This window comes from Xiphophorus couchianus, chromosome 2, assembly GCF_001444195.1.
Source record: "Xiphophorus couchianus chromosome 2, X_couchianus-1.0, whole genome shotgun sequence".
Taxonomy (NCBI): Eukaryota; Metazoa; Chordata; class Actinopteri; order Cyprinodontiformes; family Poeciliidae; genus Xiphophorus; species Xiphophorus couchianus.
Genome location: NC_040229.1, coordinates 3,347,314 through 3,365,169, shown reverse-complemented (window position 1 = coordinate 3,365,169; position 17,856 = coordinate 3,347,314). Strand labels below are relative to the sequence as shown.

Sequence of the window (17,856 nt, the reverse complement as noted above, 5' to 3'; positions counted from 1 at the left end):
CCCATGACTTCGGCCCACAGCATAACTCCACCACCTCCTTGCTGACGTCACAGCCTGTTGGGACATGGTGGCCATCCACCACCAATCCTCTACTGCGTCCATCTGGACCATCCAGGCCCACTGGGACCGGTTCTGCTTGTGAGCTCTGGTTAGGGGCCCAATAGTAGGTTCTTGCACCGCAAGCCTCTGGAGGATCCTCCACCTTGAGGCTCCAGCAGCTTCTAATAACTGTTTGCTGCTTTAAGGATATTTTAACAGCTGCTCTCTGAATCCCATGAATGTGTCCAACAGAAACTTTCCTCATTCTGCCTTTATCTGTAAAACCATCTTTGTTCTGAATCAGCCACAAATCTCTTCACAGTATGATAAACGCTTCAGTTTTCGTTAAATATCTAATGTTTTCATAACTTGTCATACGGCACTACACTATCTGATGATTTTCATCAGCAGAGATTCTTTCTCTTTCCCATGTTGATTGAAACCTGTGGCCTGCTTAATAATGTGGAACATCCTTCTGAAGTAGATTTCCTTTAATTGAGCTCAGCAGACAAACTAATCAAGCAGCTCTCTGAAATTAGTTATAGTGATTCAAAGACACACAATACCATCTATGAATTTAATAGCATAACAAAAAATTTAATCTTTATGACACTTAAATCCAATTTGCATAATAATTTGGAACACGGTGTATATATTCATCTGTTATGTTGTGTCGGACCGGTTCCGCTGGACGGTCATTCTTTGCAGTCATCTTCCTGCAGCTCCCTGCAGAGCGTAAGCTTTCTAAATTAAACATCTCCTCTGGAGGCTGCAGCAGCTTTATAAAATAAACTCCAGTGAAGAACGAAGGTGAATAAAAATAAAAGAGTTGGCAACACTTTGTTCTGTAGGCGAATCTTATCTGGAGCTCAGTTTGCTTTAACCATATAAAACATCAAGTGACGATTTACAGCAAAAGCTTCTTTATTCTATCCAGGGCAGTTTTATCAAGAGAACCTCCTGTTATTCAAATGATGGAAAAGCAGCCATGTTATTTCTAAAACTGTTTCAGATCAACTGCGAGTTTCTGCTCTTCATCATCTTCGTCAAACTGAAGATTCTTCAACGTTTTTCTGAAACGTTTCGCTGCTCAATCAATTACACAGCATGGAAAAAAAATCACTCAGCTTTTCAGAAAGTGTTTGTTATTGTTCTGGCCCAGGGCGTCTGAAATGTGCCTGTGTGGAAATGAAGCGCTCCCTCCCAGGAGGAGTCGTCTCTAATCTGAGCGCAGCCTGGAGGAAACCAGCGACGCCTCGCTCTGCTGTTTGTCTGAACTCTGGGATCCAGCAGCGCGTCAGGAACGTGTCCTAATGGCTTCTGTTAAAGGCTTGAACCTGCCACATCGCATCCAGCAACTATTTTAATATCATGGCAAACTGTGGCTTGGCTCTCCTGCTGAGGTTCATCCAACCATCCAGATTCATACGCAGATAATATCAAGATGCATCATGTTAAGAAAAACTGCAACTTTTCCTTAAAACTAACTATGTTGAGGAAAATGTAAACTTTTGTTGCATTTCATATTGACAAAATAAGCAATATTTTCAATTCAAAAAACATTTTTTTGCTATAAAATTATTGAATAAATAGCAATAAGAGCAAAACAATAAAGATATTTCTAGTTTTTAATCTTCAGGTTCTTCAAGCAAAGTTCATCTTTCCAGAGTTTCTCTGACCATTCATGGAGGTAACATTAGCGTTAGCTGCTACATGTTTCCATTCAGATGCTACTTTAACCTAGCGTAGCTTCTGATAGGCTAACTGCTTCCAGCACAACTTCAACACAACAATAGTCCAATCAGATCGCTTAGAAACAGCGTCGCTGCTGTTAGCGGATGTAGCTAACCGTAGCCGTTAGCAAATATAGCTAACCGTAGCTGTTAGTGGAAGTAGCTAAATGTAGCTGTTAGCGGATGCAGCTGTGTGTCAGATTTTCAGACGTACCAGAAACATGTGAATAGGAAGGGTTCCAGTTTGGGAGTTTTATATGTGAAAAAATGTTTCAATTGCAATAAAATTTTTGTAATTAATCCAAACTAGTGCATTAAATTCCCGGGCCTAGAAAAAAGCTAAACATTTATTACTATTTCTTTGTGTCGTTTTTACATTCACTCCATTTTAGTTTGAATCTGGACCAAAGATGATTGTTTTGTTTGATGTGTTTGTAATTTAGTTTATTAAATAAAATCTGTCTTGAAAATTGGATTTTGTATCTGAATGAGACAACGTGTACAAAGTAAAGGTCAAATAAAAGACGAATGAAAAACTGGTACAGAGAACAGCACCATCATAATATAATGAATCATTTTGATAAAGAAATTACATCATCAAGACTCAAATAAATGTAAAAACAAAAAGATGAGCAACTTTATTCTGTACTTTATTTTACAAGTTCTACTGGAAAAATGTCTTGTTATAAGTTTAACGTTTTTTTAACTTTCTTTAATGAATATTAAGAAAAGTTACTAAGAAAAGTTACTTAGAAGTTAGTTGCACTAGAATTACTCAGATTTTTTTTCAGTGTAAGAACACACTGTTATTCATGTTTGCCTTTAAATGTTTCTGAATAAAATCATAACTGTGTTCTGACAGAGACTGAAAATTAGGGTGATGGTGAGGAGGCCTTCCAGCCTCATCACTGGAGATAAATCAGAGGAAACATGCAGAAAGCTTTGAAACCTTTTAGAAGAAGGTTTGTTTCAAGCTGCTGCTGGTTTTTATGGAAAATAGAGTAAAAATAAATCCTTAAAACGTTCCATCTGAGACTTTTTCCAGGATTTAAAGCAGAAAGAAACGCAGCGCGGTCGTTTCTCTGGAGCCTCAGTGATGCTCACAACCTGAACCCAAATCACGTTTCACGCCGGTTGTGAATCATAACCACAAGCGACATGATGATCTGTTTTTTTTTACCTGTAATTCTGCTTCGCTGGCGTTTCTTCCTCAAACATCAGCCTGAAGCGTCTGCGGCGGTTTCCTCCTCCTGATACGCTGCTGTTAAAAAAAGAGACATCAATGTCAGACAAGACAGCGGCGTAGTCAAAGTCAGAGTGAGGGTGTATTTAACGGCTTTTCTGAAGATAATTTGGCAGGAAGAGCCGACCCTCAGAGTCGCCTCGTCCAGATAGCAGAAGATTCAAAGGCTTTCTGCTCTACTTAAAGGAGATCTATTCTCCAAAATTCACTTTCTGCAGGTTTTTGTTCTTCCAGTTTTGATTCTGCTGCTTCCAAAAGCAACCAAAGTGCTTAAAAAACTACTTTTGGTAATGAATTTATGTTTTTTGGTGTCTGCAAAATGAGCCGTTTCAACTGTTAAGTCACATTCGGACGGGCAATGCACTGTTACCTAGCAACCCAAGCTGAGCTCCAGCAGGTTTGGTCAGCTTGTTTTCTTGTTGTACAATGGCTGCTGGAAAAGACAAGAGTTTTCTTGTTGACTCACCATCCAGAAACCACTTGCTGCCTTCTGGTCGGTCGTGCAGCAGGCTCCACTTCTGCTTTTCTAAGATGTACGGTCTTATAATTGCATTAACATTTTTTCTATAAACTAAGTTTATATTTTATTTTTTTTAATCTGCTAACTAAATGTTAGCCGGTTTTTAACAGAATTAACTCTTTGTTGATGCTTTAGTTAATTTTATTCTCTATAACCTTTAAAGCAGCGGGGCGTCAAGTTGCCCTGTGGGGGCAGCGGGGCGTCAAGTTGCCCTGTGGGGGCAGCGGGGCGTCAAGTTGCCCTGTGGGGGCAGCAGGGCATCAGTAGGACAGATCCAGAAGCCAACTGGAGCTGCTAACTCACCTGGACAGCAGCTGGTCTCTCTGTCCGTACTGACAGGAAATGGATCACTGAGGGTCAGACTGTTACCCAATTACTACAACACACACACACACACACACACACACACACACACACACACACACACACACACACACCAGGTGGTACTGGCTGTCAAACGGGCAGCTCTCTCTCTTTCCTTTTTTCCATTTACCCAGAGTGCATTTCAGCACAGACCTGTCAGATGGCTCTTTATTTCCAACTGTCCCTCTAACCCCCTGCTGAGACAGCACCGTTCACACACACACACTCCCACCATAACTACGAGCATCCAGAGGCGCTGCTGCAGGAACATGAAACAGATTATTTATGTTAAAATGGAAACTTTGAACACTGTTACAGTTTGGTGAGGACAGTCTGACCAGGATGGATGACCTCTGACCTGCAGAACATTTCCAGGACCAAAGGACTAAAGTCTCAGATCAGAGAAACTCATCCAGGCTGTGATGGCCAATCCATGGCCACACTCCGATGTCGGTAACTCTTTTTATGCACAATTTATATTTTTTCTTACAAACACAACAACACTTTAGTTTCAATAAAAACATTTATTAGCTGATTTGGATACATTTGTTCTATTTGTTAGCGCATTTAGTTAGCATATGTATTTATATCAACTTAAAATTAATTTTGTTTGCTTAAGATTAACTCTTTGCTACCTTACCTGCCTTGAAGCTGCCAGACTAAAGATGGCCCAGGGCTCAGCAGGTTTAAATGCTGATTGGACTGAACCACCAGTTCCTGCTGGCAGGAGGGAATCTGTAGTTTCTTTGTTTAGATAAGTTTTGTATTTAAGTAAATATTAGTATTTAAAGTTTAATATTTTTGATTTTCATTTTTGGGTCTTTAGTTTAGCCAAACTTATCTGTACGGAAATTTGCTTTTGTGTCATTTATAATTGTATTCTGTTTAGTTACCCTGTTGTGTTTAACTGGTCCGATCAGCCAGTATATAAACCCAGGGTGTCGTTTCTTTGGTAGGTCAGTTATGTTTGTTTGTGCAGAAAGTTTGTTTACATTTTTTGCCTGAGTTCAGTTTTGTTTCTTTGACCTTTTTATGAGCTCAGTTTATCTTTTGTCATTATAATCTTTGGGTTAAAATAAAACAAAACAATTTTTCTAATATATCCTGTAACTCCTCCTGTTTTTAACTCGGTTCATCATCCAGGCTTTGATTCCTGCAGCAGGTCTGACTGACAAACCAACAGTCCAGAACCTGCTGGACCAGAACCTGCTGCTGGTCCAGAACGCTACTGCTGGTCCAGAACCTGCTGGATCAGAACCTGCTGCTGGTCCAGAACCTGCTGGATCAGAACCTGCTGCTGGTCCAGAACCTGCTGGACCAGAACCTGCTGCTGGTCCAGAACGCTACTGCTGGTCCAGAACCTGCTGGATCAGAACCTGCTGCTGGTCCAGAACCTGCTGGATCAGAACCTGCTGCTGGTCCAGAACCTGCTGGACCAGAACCTGCTGCTGGTCCAGAACGCTACTGCTGGTCCAGAACCTGCTGGATCAGAACCTGCTGCTGGTCCAGAACCTGCTGGATCAGAACCTGCTGCTGATCCAGAACGCTACTGCTGGTCCAGAACCTGCTGGATCAGAACCTGCTGGATCAGAACCTGCTGCTGGTCCAGAACCTGCTGGTCCAGAACGCTACTGCTGGTCCAGAACCTGCTGGACCAGACCCTGATGCTGGTCCAGAACGCTACTGCTGGTCCAGAACCTGCTGAATCAGAACCTGCTGCTGGTCCAGAACGCTACTGCTGGTCCCAGAACCTGCTGGATCAGAACCTGCTGGACCAGAACGCTGCTGCTGGAGTTCTGACTAGAACCAGGAAGACAGAGACGGTTCTACAGTCCTTCCACAAGAACAGATTAGACACTAAAATTTGTTGTTGAGCTCATATTCTATTTATTCAGTAATTAAGCAGCAAAAATTATTTTTGAATAGAAAATATTGCTTATTGTGTCAATATTTTGATTAAAATTAAATTCTCTCTTCAAATTGTTAACTGAGTCCAAATTCTGATCTTTGCTTCTGAACTGAAATGATATTTTGTCTAATTTTTTCATGAGTTTTTGGATCTACCACCAAACCAATCAGGCTGAGCCAACAGCTTCTTGCCGCCTTTGGACTACAACTAAAGGGAAACTAAAAGTGAAATAATGAGAGATTCCTCCTCTTCATCTTCATAAAATGAAAGAATTGGTGATAATTCGCCCTTTCAGTGTCGCTGAAAGCCGGTCGTCTCTGGAGTGAAGGAGGAGTTCTTGGAGGAGAAATCAACTCTCTGACATTCAGACAAAAGGTTTGAAACATCAACACGCTAACGCCCTGACTGAGCTGTAATCAGCCGCCGCAGCACCGGGCCAGGCTGAGCGGAGAAATTCCCAACCGCCGCCTTCCTGCCAAAACAAAAACCCAACGCCTCGACTTCTTCGACCAGCTTTTGATTCAAAAGGCCAAGTCTCCTGTCAGCTGCCGGCGCTGATCCAGCTAATGCTGCTCAGCTGCTGCAGCATTAGCATTAGCATTAGCATCTGTCTGTCTGGGAGCCATGATGGGTCCAAATGGACCAACATCATTCAGAGAACTTACTTCTTCTCAACTTTCTAATTGTTTTAGAATTTGAGTAAAATCACAAAAATATTCTCAGGAAAAAGTAAGGACACCCCACTGGGTTCTACTGGAACCAGAACTCCACCATCTGCTCCACCTCCAGCTGCTGTGGTTCTAACCCAAACCAACCTGTTCCCCTCCTGGCCTGTGGGGGCGCTGCACCAAGAACCACTGAAGGAAACGACACAAAAACCTCTGAAGACACTGAGAGCAACTTCCTTCTTCACCAGATGGAAACAAGATGGAGGCGTCAGATTTTAGTGTTGGAGGATTTCTCTTTAGTCTTTGGCTGAAGACCAGGAGCCATTTCTGCTGCTAGTGCTAGGCTAGCATGTTAGCTTTGGTTTTATTTACCCAGAATGCCCTGCGCTGTAGTCCACTTCCTGCTTTTGGAGCGGTCTCTAGTCTGCTTGGCGTTCACATTCAAACTGAACCAGAGTTCACTTCAACTGAACCAGAGTTCACTTCCAGACTGATTTTTGGAGGACCAGAGGTCAGAGGTCAGAGGTCGATTAGCGTTCACACCTCACCAACAGAACTGGACTTTCTCGATAAACGGACTGGAGTCGGATTAAAGCAGACTGAAAGAAACTATGTTTGGTTTGCCATGGAGGCTGTAAAGATCAACAGGTCGGCCGGTGACTGAAATAATTGGTCCTCCACCAGGCAGCGCTGTGTGTTTCCTTTGATTGAACTCTGAAAGTTTCCATTTTCACAGGAGATTCTGAGGAATAAATAACTGAACAAGATGAACGTCACTCCAGTCTAGACCTTTTAATCACTCCATCGAGTTTCTGCTGGAAACAAACACTAAAGAGGTCGGCTAAATCGATCCGGCCGTCTGCTGCAGCTCATGACGCTGATGGTGGACGCTGATGATGGACGCCTGATGATGGACGCCTGATGATGGACGCTGATGATGGACGCCTGATGATGGACGCCTAGTGATGGACGCCTGGTGGACGCTGATGATGGACGCCTGATGATGGACGCCTGATGATGGACGCCTGATGATGGACGCTGATGATGGACGCCTGGTGGACGCTGATGATGGACGCCTGATGATGGACGCCTGATGATGGACGCCTGATGATGGACGCCTGATGATGGACGCTGATGATGGACGCCTGATGATGGACGCCTGATGATGGACGCCTGGTGGACGCTGATGATGGACGCCTGATGATGGACGCCTGATGATGGACGCCTGATGATGGACGCTGATGATGGACGCCTGGTGGACGCTGATGATGGACGCCTGATGATGGACGCCTGATGATGGACGCCTGATGATGGACGCTGATGATGGACGCCTGATGATGGACGCCTGATGATGGACGCTGATGATGGACGCCTGATGATGGACGCCTGATGATGGACGCCTGGTGGACGCTGATGATGGACGCCTGATGATGGACGCCTGGTGGACGCTGATAATGGATGCCTGGTGGATGCCTGATGATGGACGCCTGGTGGACGCTGATGATGGACGCTGATGGTGGAAGCCTGGTGGACGCCTGATGATGGACGCTGATGGTGGAAGCCTGGTGGACGCTGATGGTGGACGCCTGATGATGGACGCCTGATGATGGACGCCTGGTGGACGCTGATGATGGACGCCTGATGATGGACGCCTGGTGGACGCTGATGATGGACGCTGATGGTGGAAGCCTGGTGGACGCTGATGATGGACGCTGATGGTGGAAGCCTGGTGGACGCTGATGGTGGACGCTGATGGTGGACGCCTGATGATGGACGCCTGATGATGGACGCCTGGTGGACGCTGATGATGGACGCCTGGGGGACGCTGATGATGGTCGCTGATGATGGACGCCTGGTGGACCCTGGGAGTGATTAACGTCCAGCGGTCAGCTCTCGCTGGCTGGAGTGGACACAGAGCGTGGCCTCCTTCTAACAACGGCCTGGAGGAAAGCCAAGCGTTGCCACGGTGACAGAGCTGCAAAGGAAATCTCTTTGCATTGTTGCCAAGGCAACGGCTGTGGAAAGGTGGGGAAGAATAGATGGAGGGGAAGAGCTCTAAAGAGGGAGATAAAGAGAAAGTTGAGGGTAGAAATGATGAGGAGGGGGAGGAAGAGGAGGGTATGAGCCCTCCTCTTCCTCCCTCTTCGCCGTTGCCGTGGTGTTGATGATTCTGGGCTGTTTGCTGCAACTTCATCCCAAACAAAGTTACTCAGCAGCTTCTTTCATCAGCAGCTCAGAGGCGACTCAGTAAGTCAGCGGCTGCTTCAGCTGCATTCTGGGTAAACCTGCCACAGAAATCCACCTTTTCTTTTCTACTTCCTCTTCCTGCCTCCCTCTGTCTTCACTCCAGCGTCTGCTCTCTCTCTGTTGTTTTCCTCTGGAGCAGAAAAACCGACTCAGATGATTCCTCTCTTTATTGCGCCTCAGAAAGCGTTACTGGAGTCATTTTGTAAACTCATGAACTGCTGAGCCCCAGGGCTCCGTAAGTCCCACTGTGTTGGAATTGATTGCATAAATCTAGCGGGAAAGAACGACACTGCACAAGTTTTCCTTCCTGATTTGTTGTTGGTGTGTGAGGCAAAAACCAGCAGTTTCATCTTCATATGAAATATAATGAATAATCTTCCCCTCCTGGGATGGAGGAGCAGTGCAGCAGATAATTGAATATTTCAGCAAAATCTATGGATAAAACAACCTGACTTGACACAGACGAGTCAGGAGTTTGCTTTAAAATAAAAAAATATATAAAAACACCTCAGCACTAACAAATCCAATACGATCATCAAAAAAAATTATTTTTGTACTAAATTTATCACAGATTAATATTTTGGTGTCAAATCATAAATAACTGGATTATGAAGAAATCAAATTAATATATATTTTTTAATGGTTGGCAGTCATCATGACAAACTTATAGCCCTAAATATTTTGAAGCATAGCAATCACATTTTCTTGTATTTACCTTTTCTGGTGGACATTTTTCAAAATGGCCGCCGCGGTTCTAATAGAGGAAATATGTTCAGCAAATCAACAGTAGTTACTGCCAGTGGTGGGCGCAGCTAGTCAGGTTCAATGACAACTCATTTGAAAAACATAAAGCAAGCTAACCTGCAAAAATCATTAATGATTAGTGGAAGCTAATGCTAATCTGCTAAACATAAAGAGAATTAGCAGAAGCTAATGCTCTGGATTTTCTGGTGCGTCTTACATGACAACCCTCACCTATCAGAGTGAGAATTATCTAGCGCTTAATCCAAAGAACGAGATTCCAGGTACAAGCAGCTAAAGCGCTGCGGCGGCCATCTTTACTGCGTAAACAACGCGCTGCCAGGTGACTGCTACGTTCTTCTTCTGCGCGTCGCTTTGGGGTCGGAAACTGTTCACACATATGTAAGTCTGGACGGACTGATAAATGGAAAAGAGAAAAGCAAATGTACATTTTTGTCTTCAGGATTAGTGAGAAATTAAAAGTATTTCAGGAAGTTAAGATTCCCAAAAGTTTGTTGAAATCTCCTTGTTGCAGATATTTAATTATCCTTCCACAGTGAGAGCATTTTATTATTTTTTGGAACAAAATGAGCCTAAAGTGACAAAAGCAGAGCAGCAGGGAATCTCTGAGAAGAGAAATTAACGAGCGCAGTGCTGGTCTTAATTGATATTCCAGAGGAGAAGTCAGAATATTGAAATGTCACAAAGCTGAGTTATCTCACCTGGGAGTCAGGCAGAGATTATGGGCTAGATCCACAGGAAGAGCCAGGAGGCGTCACAACGCCCGGAGTCACAAACAACACGACTAAACTCATCCTCACAGAGTCACTGCCACACACACACACAGAGCAGACACACACACACACGCCGAGCAGGCAGGCTGTCCATCCCACAGAGATTGCGTTTCATTCACACACTGCTGTTAAAACAGAACCTTCTCTTCTCTGGCCTCAGGTTTTGTTTTGCAGGGAGGTTTGAATGAAAACTGAAGGATTCAGTTTGTTTCTGTGTAACCAGAATATTACTCTGAATTACTCTGGATTACCCTGGATTAAAGAAAAGCATCAAATTAGCCTTAAAAAAAACCCTGGACTGAAAACTGTTTTTATTTCTTTGCTCCTGGACCAAAATCTTAAAGAATGTTGATTGGTTTTATATACCAGGTAAAATATTAACATTTGTGATCTCAGACCTTTATTTCCTAAGCAATTACTGAAATCATTTCAATAATTTTATTTTTTTAACCCTCAACAGTTTGACTAAGAGGAAACAAAAATCATTTTCATTCAGACGCAATCAACTTTTTTTTTTACTGTGAAAACGAGAGAAACTTTTCCGGTGTGAATATTCTGATGTTATTCTGTTTGAGCCACAGTCTGCAAAACAGCTGAAACACGGACTTCCTTTAAAACCCGAAACCTGACCCGTTTACCCGTTGCCTAGCAACCCAGGCAGGGCTCCAGTATGTGTGGTCAGCTGGTTTTCCCGCTGTACAACGGCTGCTGAAAAAGGCAAGAGATTTGTCTTTTCCAGAAACCACTTGCTGCATTCTGGTTGGCTGTGCAGGATGCTCTACTGATGCTGTTCTAAGGTGTACAGATGGATTAATGTGTTTGCAGCCATTTTCGCATGTGTCTGTAAATGCTGAGTTGGGGACGTGGCCAGCAGCAGCTTATTTGGATTTAAAGTGACAGACGCCCTAAAACTACTCAATCTGAAAGGAGCTAGAACTGAGCAGATTGAAATCTCATTTTCTAAAAATGATTTTGTGAAAAAAAAAAAAATCATGTTTTGTATCCTGACTTGTTCAAGAAAGCAAAGTGGGTCACCTTTAAACATGACTGTTGCCTTTAGAAAGGGAGGCTAATCCATCTTTAGAGAGAAATAATCCTTTAAAACAGTCTGAATGTGACGAACGGTGAGTTTTGTGTTCTAGCGGCTCTTTTTTTTTTTTTTTTACCCCTCCGGGGGGTCTTTTGTGGGCTCTAGTGCCCCTTATATGACAGCAGGCTGACAGGAAACAGGGAAGGAGAGGAGGGAAGACATGGGGCAAATGTCGTCGGGTCCGGGAGTCGAACCCGCGACGGCCGCGTCGAGGACTCAAGGCCTCCAAATACGGGTCGTGCTAACCGCTACGCCACCACGGCACGCCCCTAGCGGCTTATATTTAACTTTTTCAGCCATCTGATTCTTCTCTTCTTCTACTTCAGGGGAGCCCAAAGTGGCCCCTGAAGGCCGGCATCCTGTATGTTTTAGTTCTCACCTGGATCCAATGATGGCTCGTTAGAAGGTCTAAGTAGAACATTAACCTGCTGAAAAGGTTGTTGGTACCACCAGGGAGAGACTAAAACGTGCAGGATGCCGGGCCTACAGGACCCACTTTGGGCCCCTCTGATCTACTTCTTCAAAGCACAAAGTCAAACTCATCCTGCTCAGCTTCTGCAGTTTCTCTGCACATTTTCTGACTCGGTTCTTACACATCCAGCAGTCACTCAGTCACAGTCTGCCATCCGCTTCGCTCATCACTCCACTGTTACTGTATGTGAAATATTTGCATATTTAAGTCCCAGGCTACAAGCACAGGCGGCCCTTCGTCTACGACACCAAGCAGCTGCAAATCTGCTTCGCTCAGATGGAAGCTATGAAGTTGAATTAATCTGTAAAAGTACGTCACAAAGTATCCAGATCTCATGAATGTATTCATATTTTGTTACAACTACAACATTTTAATGCATCTTGTCAGGATTTATACCTGCTCTGCTTGTAAAGTTACACAATCCAAAATTAACAACAATAATTTGGATTATTGAGTCATAAGTCACATTTTCACCATGTCATTCATTCATGTTTTAATATCAATTTCAAATTAAATACTTAATTAGCAAGTTTAATGTTAAGTTTACCAACTAGATATTCAGCACCAGATTAGATATTTAGTTAGCAAACTAACTGTTTAGGAAGGAAGCTACATATGTAGCTAAATATTTAGCTTCCTACATATTCCTATTATATTTTATATAATTACTTAGTTAAGAATATTTAGCTTTCTAAATATTCCTCTTAGGAATAGGAAGCTATTTTTTGCTTCCTTCCAGAATGTTTAGCTTCCTGAAAGAAGCTAAACATTTAGCTAGCAACCTAAATCCTAGCTAAATAAAATATTCAGTTGACAAATTAAATATTTAGCTAGCAAACTACACATTTAGCGCCAACCAATGTAATTAGCTAGCTTAGCACTAAGTGTTTGGGTAATATTCAAGTTCAGTTGCCGATAAGCAAATTCATTAAATAAAAGATGGACCTGTAAAATTAATTTCACAATCCACATTTCAAATGTAAAATATGTATTTTTTCACTTTGATTTGATTGATCACATAAAATTCTTCCAAAAAATTCGTCTATATTTCAGATTTTAATATGATTGCAAAACAGAAAACGGGTAAAAAGATCAAATTTGAGGGATGTGAATACGTTACGAACTCCTGTGGTCTTCATTCAAAGCAAACATTTTACCTCAAGTATCATGAAATTAGCATCCCACGACATTTAAACAGTCAGGACATGCAAAGCATCGCTGCTTTCTAACTAATTTGTTCTTATTGAATTAATAAATGGAGTCGGCCCAGGAATCTGCAAGCTATGATTTGTTTTTATAACCATGGGTCGTTTAATCACAGCAAGTTTAATCAGCTGAGAGGAGAAAAAACTGATTAGTGGCACAGAAAATAAGAAACAAGATTAATGAGAGTGTGAAGCACAAACAGTAAAGTTGCCCAGAACAATGTCCTGACAGACGCTTTAAGGCAAAGAAGCAACATGACAAGATGATTGTACGTTGGTGACTTTACAACACTTTTCATCTTTGACAGTATTGCAGCGAGACAATACTGGTAAAAACACGTCTTTCTTCTGAAAATGGATTCAAAGGGGGGAGTAAAAGTATAGTTTTCACTCAGTTCACAAAAAATGATTCTGAATGGTTCGTAAAAAAGTCCTGGAACAAGTTTAGCGCAGCGCCGCCTGACAGCAGCTTGGATGCAGGAGCTTTTCCTTCTGGTTGTTGACATTTCTCCCCTGATTCATGAAGCTAATTAAGCACTGAGAGAAAGTTCAGGGAATTTAACCTGCAGGTCTCCACAGGTTGGAACTACAGGGTGAAATAAACTGAGATCATTATGGGATGCTAATTGTAAAGTTACACAGTCTGAAATGATCAGCAATAAGGAGGACTATGGGCAGGGTCAGTAGTTAAATATGTAGTTAGGTCAGAACTAAACATTTAGCTTTTGTTAAATTTATATTTAGTTTGAAGTTAAATAGTCTGAGCAAAATTTCTGACCAATATGCAAATTTACTTTCCGATACCTGTTAGTGGACTACCAAAATAAAAGCTGGGTCTTCAGAAACTCCTCTGTGTTTTCTTGAAAAACATTTCAACTTGTTTGACACCATGAACCACAGAATCATCCCATCACGACTAAATCACGCTGATCGATTGTTCTGTGTCATTTTAGACCAGAGGTTCCCAAAGACTTTCTTCTGGGCCCCTATAGATTACAATAAAATCCCCCAATAACGAAACAAAATCAGCTGGTCACACATCGTTCAACCAGACATAAACCTAAACACATATTTTGTTTTCAAACTCCATTGAAGTTTATTTCACACTTCAGGTTGCAACAAAACTACAAACCTTCTTTACAGTGAAACACTTTTGTGTAACATTTTTATTTTTTTTTCATTCATCCATACCGCTTCCCGCCCCCCTGCAATGGCACTGCACCCCCTCTAGGGGGCGCGCCCCACACTATGGGAACCACTGGTTTAGACCAGAAATAATGAACTACTTCCGGATCTTTTATTTTGAAAATCCTAAACCGGATTTTACCGGTTACGTCTTGCGCGTCAAAATTGAGCCAACTTGCAGCAAAATGAGTAACAAAACAACATCAGAGTACAGTGAACCTTCGCTATTTCCCGGTTCACCTTCACGGTCTCGCTGCTTCGCGTATTTGCATCGTGCATTGTGTTCTGCATTCTGATTGGCTAAACAGTCTCTCCGCTTCTTCTCTACCTGTGTGTCAACAACGTTGCGGTTTAATATGTACACATACGTAAAACAGCTTGCCATATTTAACATAATCGATGGTGGCATGTCGGTTTATAAGAATCTTTTTGCCCAGAAGAAAAAAGAGCGACAACAACCACCGATAACTATGTTCTTCTCTCGTAGAAACCCACCTGCACCGCGGGCTTTAGAAGAAAAAACCGCTACAGAGCGCAGTCAGGATGCAGCGGCTCAGTCAGAAGAGCAGTGATACACATGAGTCACTATTTGTCCTACTGTACTTTGTTTTGTTTTTTTTCATAATCATTTTTTATTTTCTCCCGTTCTAATCCAATAACTCAGGTCGCGGTGGGGCGGCGCTGATCTCCGCAATTCGGGCAGGGAATCCGCTTTCAGTTCATTTTAAAATTATTATTTTACAGTACAGTAGTTATTTGTAAAAAGAAAAAAATGTTTATACAGTACTTTTTATTTGTTAAACAAATGTTTGGGCCTGTAAAAAGGTTTTGTTCTTTGGTTTCAATGTATTATGGAGTATTTTATTGTATAATAATAGTAAAAAAATAAAGGTTCCTACTTCGCGGATTTGGCATATCAAGGTTCTTTTTGGTCAGCTGACTACCTGAATATACTGAATGACCAGGTTATTCCATCAATGGATTTTGTCTTCCCAAATGGAACGGGCATATTCCAAGATGACAATGCCAGGATTCATGGGGCTCACATTGTGAAAGAGTGGTTCAGGGAGCATGAGACATCTTTTTCACACATGGATTGGCCACCACAGAGTCCAGACCTTAACCCCATTTAGAATCTTTGGGATGTGCTGGAGAAGGCTTAGCGCAGTGGTGAGACTCTCCCATCATCAATACAAGATCTTGGTGAAAGATTAATGCAACACTGGATGGAAATAAATCTTGTGACACTGCAGAAGCTTATTGAAACAATGCCACAGCGAATGCGGGCTGTAATCAAAGCTAAAGGCGGGCCAACAAAATATTAGAGAGTGTGACCATTTTTTGGTGACGACTTTATTTTTGGCCAGGCAGTGTATTAGCTACCATAACTATGCAGATGACACACAGCTCTACATTACGATGTCACCAGGTGACCTTTGACCCCATCCAATCACTGAACAGATGCTTAGAACAGATAAATGTGTGGATGTGCCAAAACTTTCTCCAGCTGAACAGAAACAAAACTGAAGTTATTATTTTTGGACCTAAAGAGGAACGATCTAGAATTATAGATCTAGAGCTATAGATCTAGAGCTATATATCTAGAGTTATAGATCTAGAGTCAATGCACAGCTTCAGTTATTACAACTAAAAACCAACGATCAGGCCCGAAACCTGGGAGTAGTGATGGACTCTGACCTGAACCTCCAGAGCCACATAAAGACAGTTACAAAGTCGGCCTTCTATCACCTGAAGAACATTTCCAGGATTAAAGGACTAATGTCTCAGCCAGATCTAGAGAAACTCATCCATGCCTTCATCTTCAGTCGTATTGATTATTGCAACGGCGTCTTCACAGGTCTGTCCAACAAATCAATCAAACAGCTGCAGCTGATCCAGAATGCTGCTGCTGGCGTTCTGACTAAAACCAGGAAGATAGAGCACATAACACCAGTTTTAAAGTCCCTCCACTGGCTCCCTGTAGCTCAAAGAATAGACTTTAAAATACTGTTGTTAGTTTATAAATCACTGAACGGCTTAGAACCACAATACATTAAAGATCTGCTGTTGTTGTATCAACCTTCCAGACCTCTCAGGTTCTGGTTCTGGTTCTGCTCTGCATCCCCAGAACCAGAACCAAATGAGGAGAAGCAGCTTTCAGCATCTATGCACCACAAATCTGGAACAAACTTCCAGAAAACTGTAAAACAGCTGAAACACTGACTTCCTTTAAATCTCAACTAAAAACCCACCTGTTTAGGATTGTATTTGAAACGTAATCAATTACAAATTTATTGATGGAACCTGAATTAATGATTGATTCTATGTTGCATTGTGTTTCTGTGTTTGTAATGATGTAAAGCACTTTGAAATGTCTTGCTGCTGAAATGTGCTATACAAATAACATTTGATTGATTGATTGATAGAGCATTCTGGGTAAATACAACCAAAGCTAACATGCTAGCCTAGAGCCAGTGATGTCAGAAGAAGATTTAACGCGTTACCACTTCTTTCAGTAACGAGTAAACTAACGCATTGCTATTTCAAATCCAGTAGTCAGACTACAGTTACTTATCGAAACCACTTTGAGTTACTGTGCTTTACTATTTTAATTTTATTTCCTCTACGCGTCTTGATTGCTGTTTCTTAGTTAACAGCAGTGACAGAAATGTAAACAATGGAGGGAGATGCGCATTTTGTTGAGTTTCGGTCGCCAAGTCTGATTATTATAAAAGGTTTTTTTTTTTTTTATAAAGTCGCTATAAAATTTAATGAGTCGCGGGTTGAGGTTTTGGGCTTGTTTTTGAAGGTGAAGTTGCTTATTTGGGCTTGGAAGTAAGCAGACATAAACCCCAGAATGTGTCTGACATCCAGTTAGTTTTAGTCAGGCCTTCCAGGTCCATCATTTCCCGGATGATCCGTCCCGCTGTGTCTTTGTTAATGTCAAGTTAATATATTACCTCTGAATTACGTCGAGCTTCATGTTGTGCTCAAGAAAATTGCAAACATGGAGACTAATATGAACAGCGCAATAAAAGTGAAAACAGCCATGAATGAACGAGTCTGGAAAGTTGTGCAACTAAACGGCATTATGATCTTTAATATTAAGATAAGTGTCACAAATCTGTGCAGCGGGACATCTGAGGAAGAGCTCTGTGACACAGAACCTGGACACTGGGGCAGGGAGGGTCTACATTCCTTTTTAAAGTTTCTAGATAATAGTGGAAGACACAAAAACACGCAAAAATTAGTAACTTTTTTTTGTAACCATTAAAAAATCTCCCCTTCAGTTCAACCTTATAAGTGGAGACACATTGTTGATGTTAACATTATAAAATAACTTCAGACCAATGTAATCTTTACAGGTGGTGGAGCGCTGCTGAAAGTAACTAGCAAAGTTACTTTTAATGTAACTTAGTTACTTTGAAAATCAAGTAATCAGTAATCTAACTAAGTTACCTTTTCAAGGAGTAATCAGTAATCCGATTAAAGTTACTCTTTCAAAGTAACTTTGCCATCACTACCTAACGCTAGCAGCAGAAATGGCTCCTGGTCTTCAGCCAAAGACTAAAGAGAAATCCTCCAACACTAAAATCTGACGCCTCCATCTTGTTTCCACAGCAACTGGAGGTGGAGCAGATGATGAA

At 42.0% G+C, this 17,856-nt stretch overlaps 1 long non-coding RNA gene across 3 annotated transcripts in view; it reads right to left on the bottom strand.

Moving 5' to 3' along the window:
• The window catches only part of LOC114154759 (uncharacterized), a 48,731-nt gene that overhangs the window by 26,056 nt on the left and 4,819 nt on the right, over positions 1–17,856 (bottom strand). For all 3 annotated transcript variants that reach the window (XR_003597614.1, XR_003597615.1, XR_003597616.1), the window contains exon 3: positions 2,953–3,033. This is a non-coding gene — a long non-coding RNA (uncharacterized LOC114154759). The remainder of the gene's footprint in view (positions 1–2,952; positions 3,034–17,856) is intronic.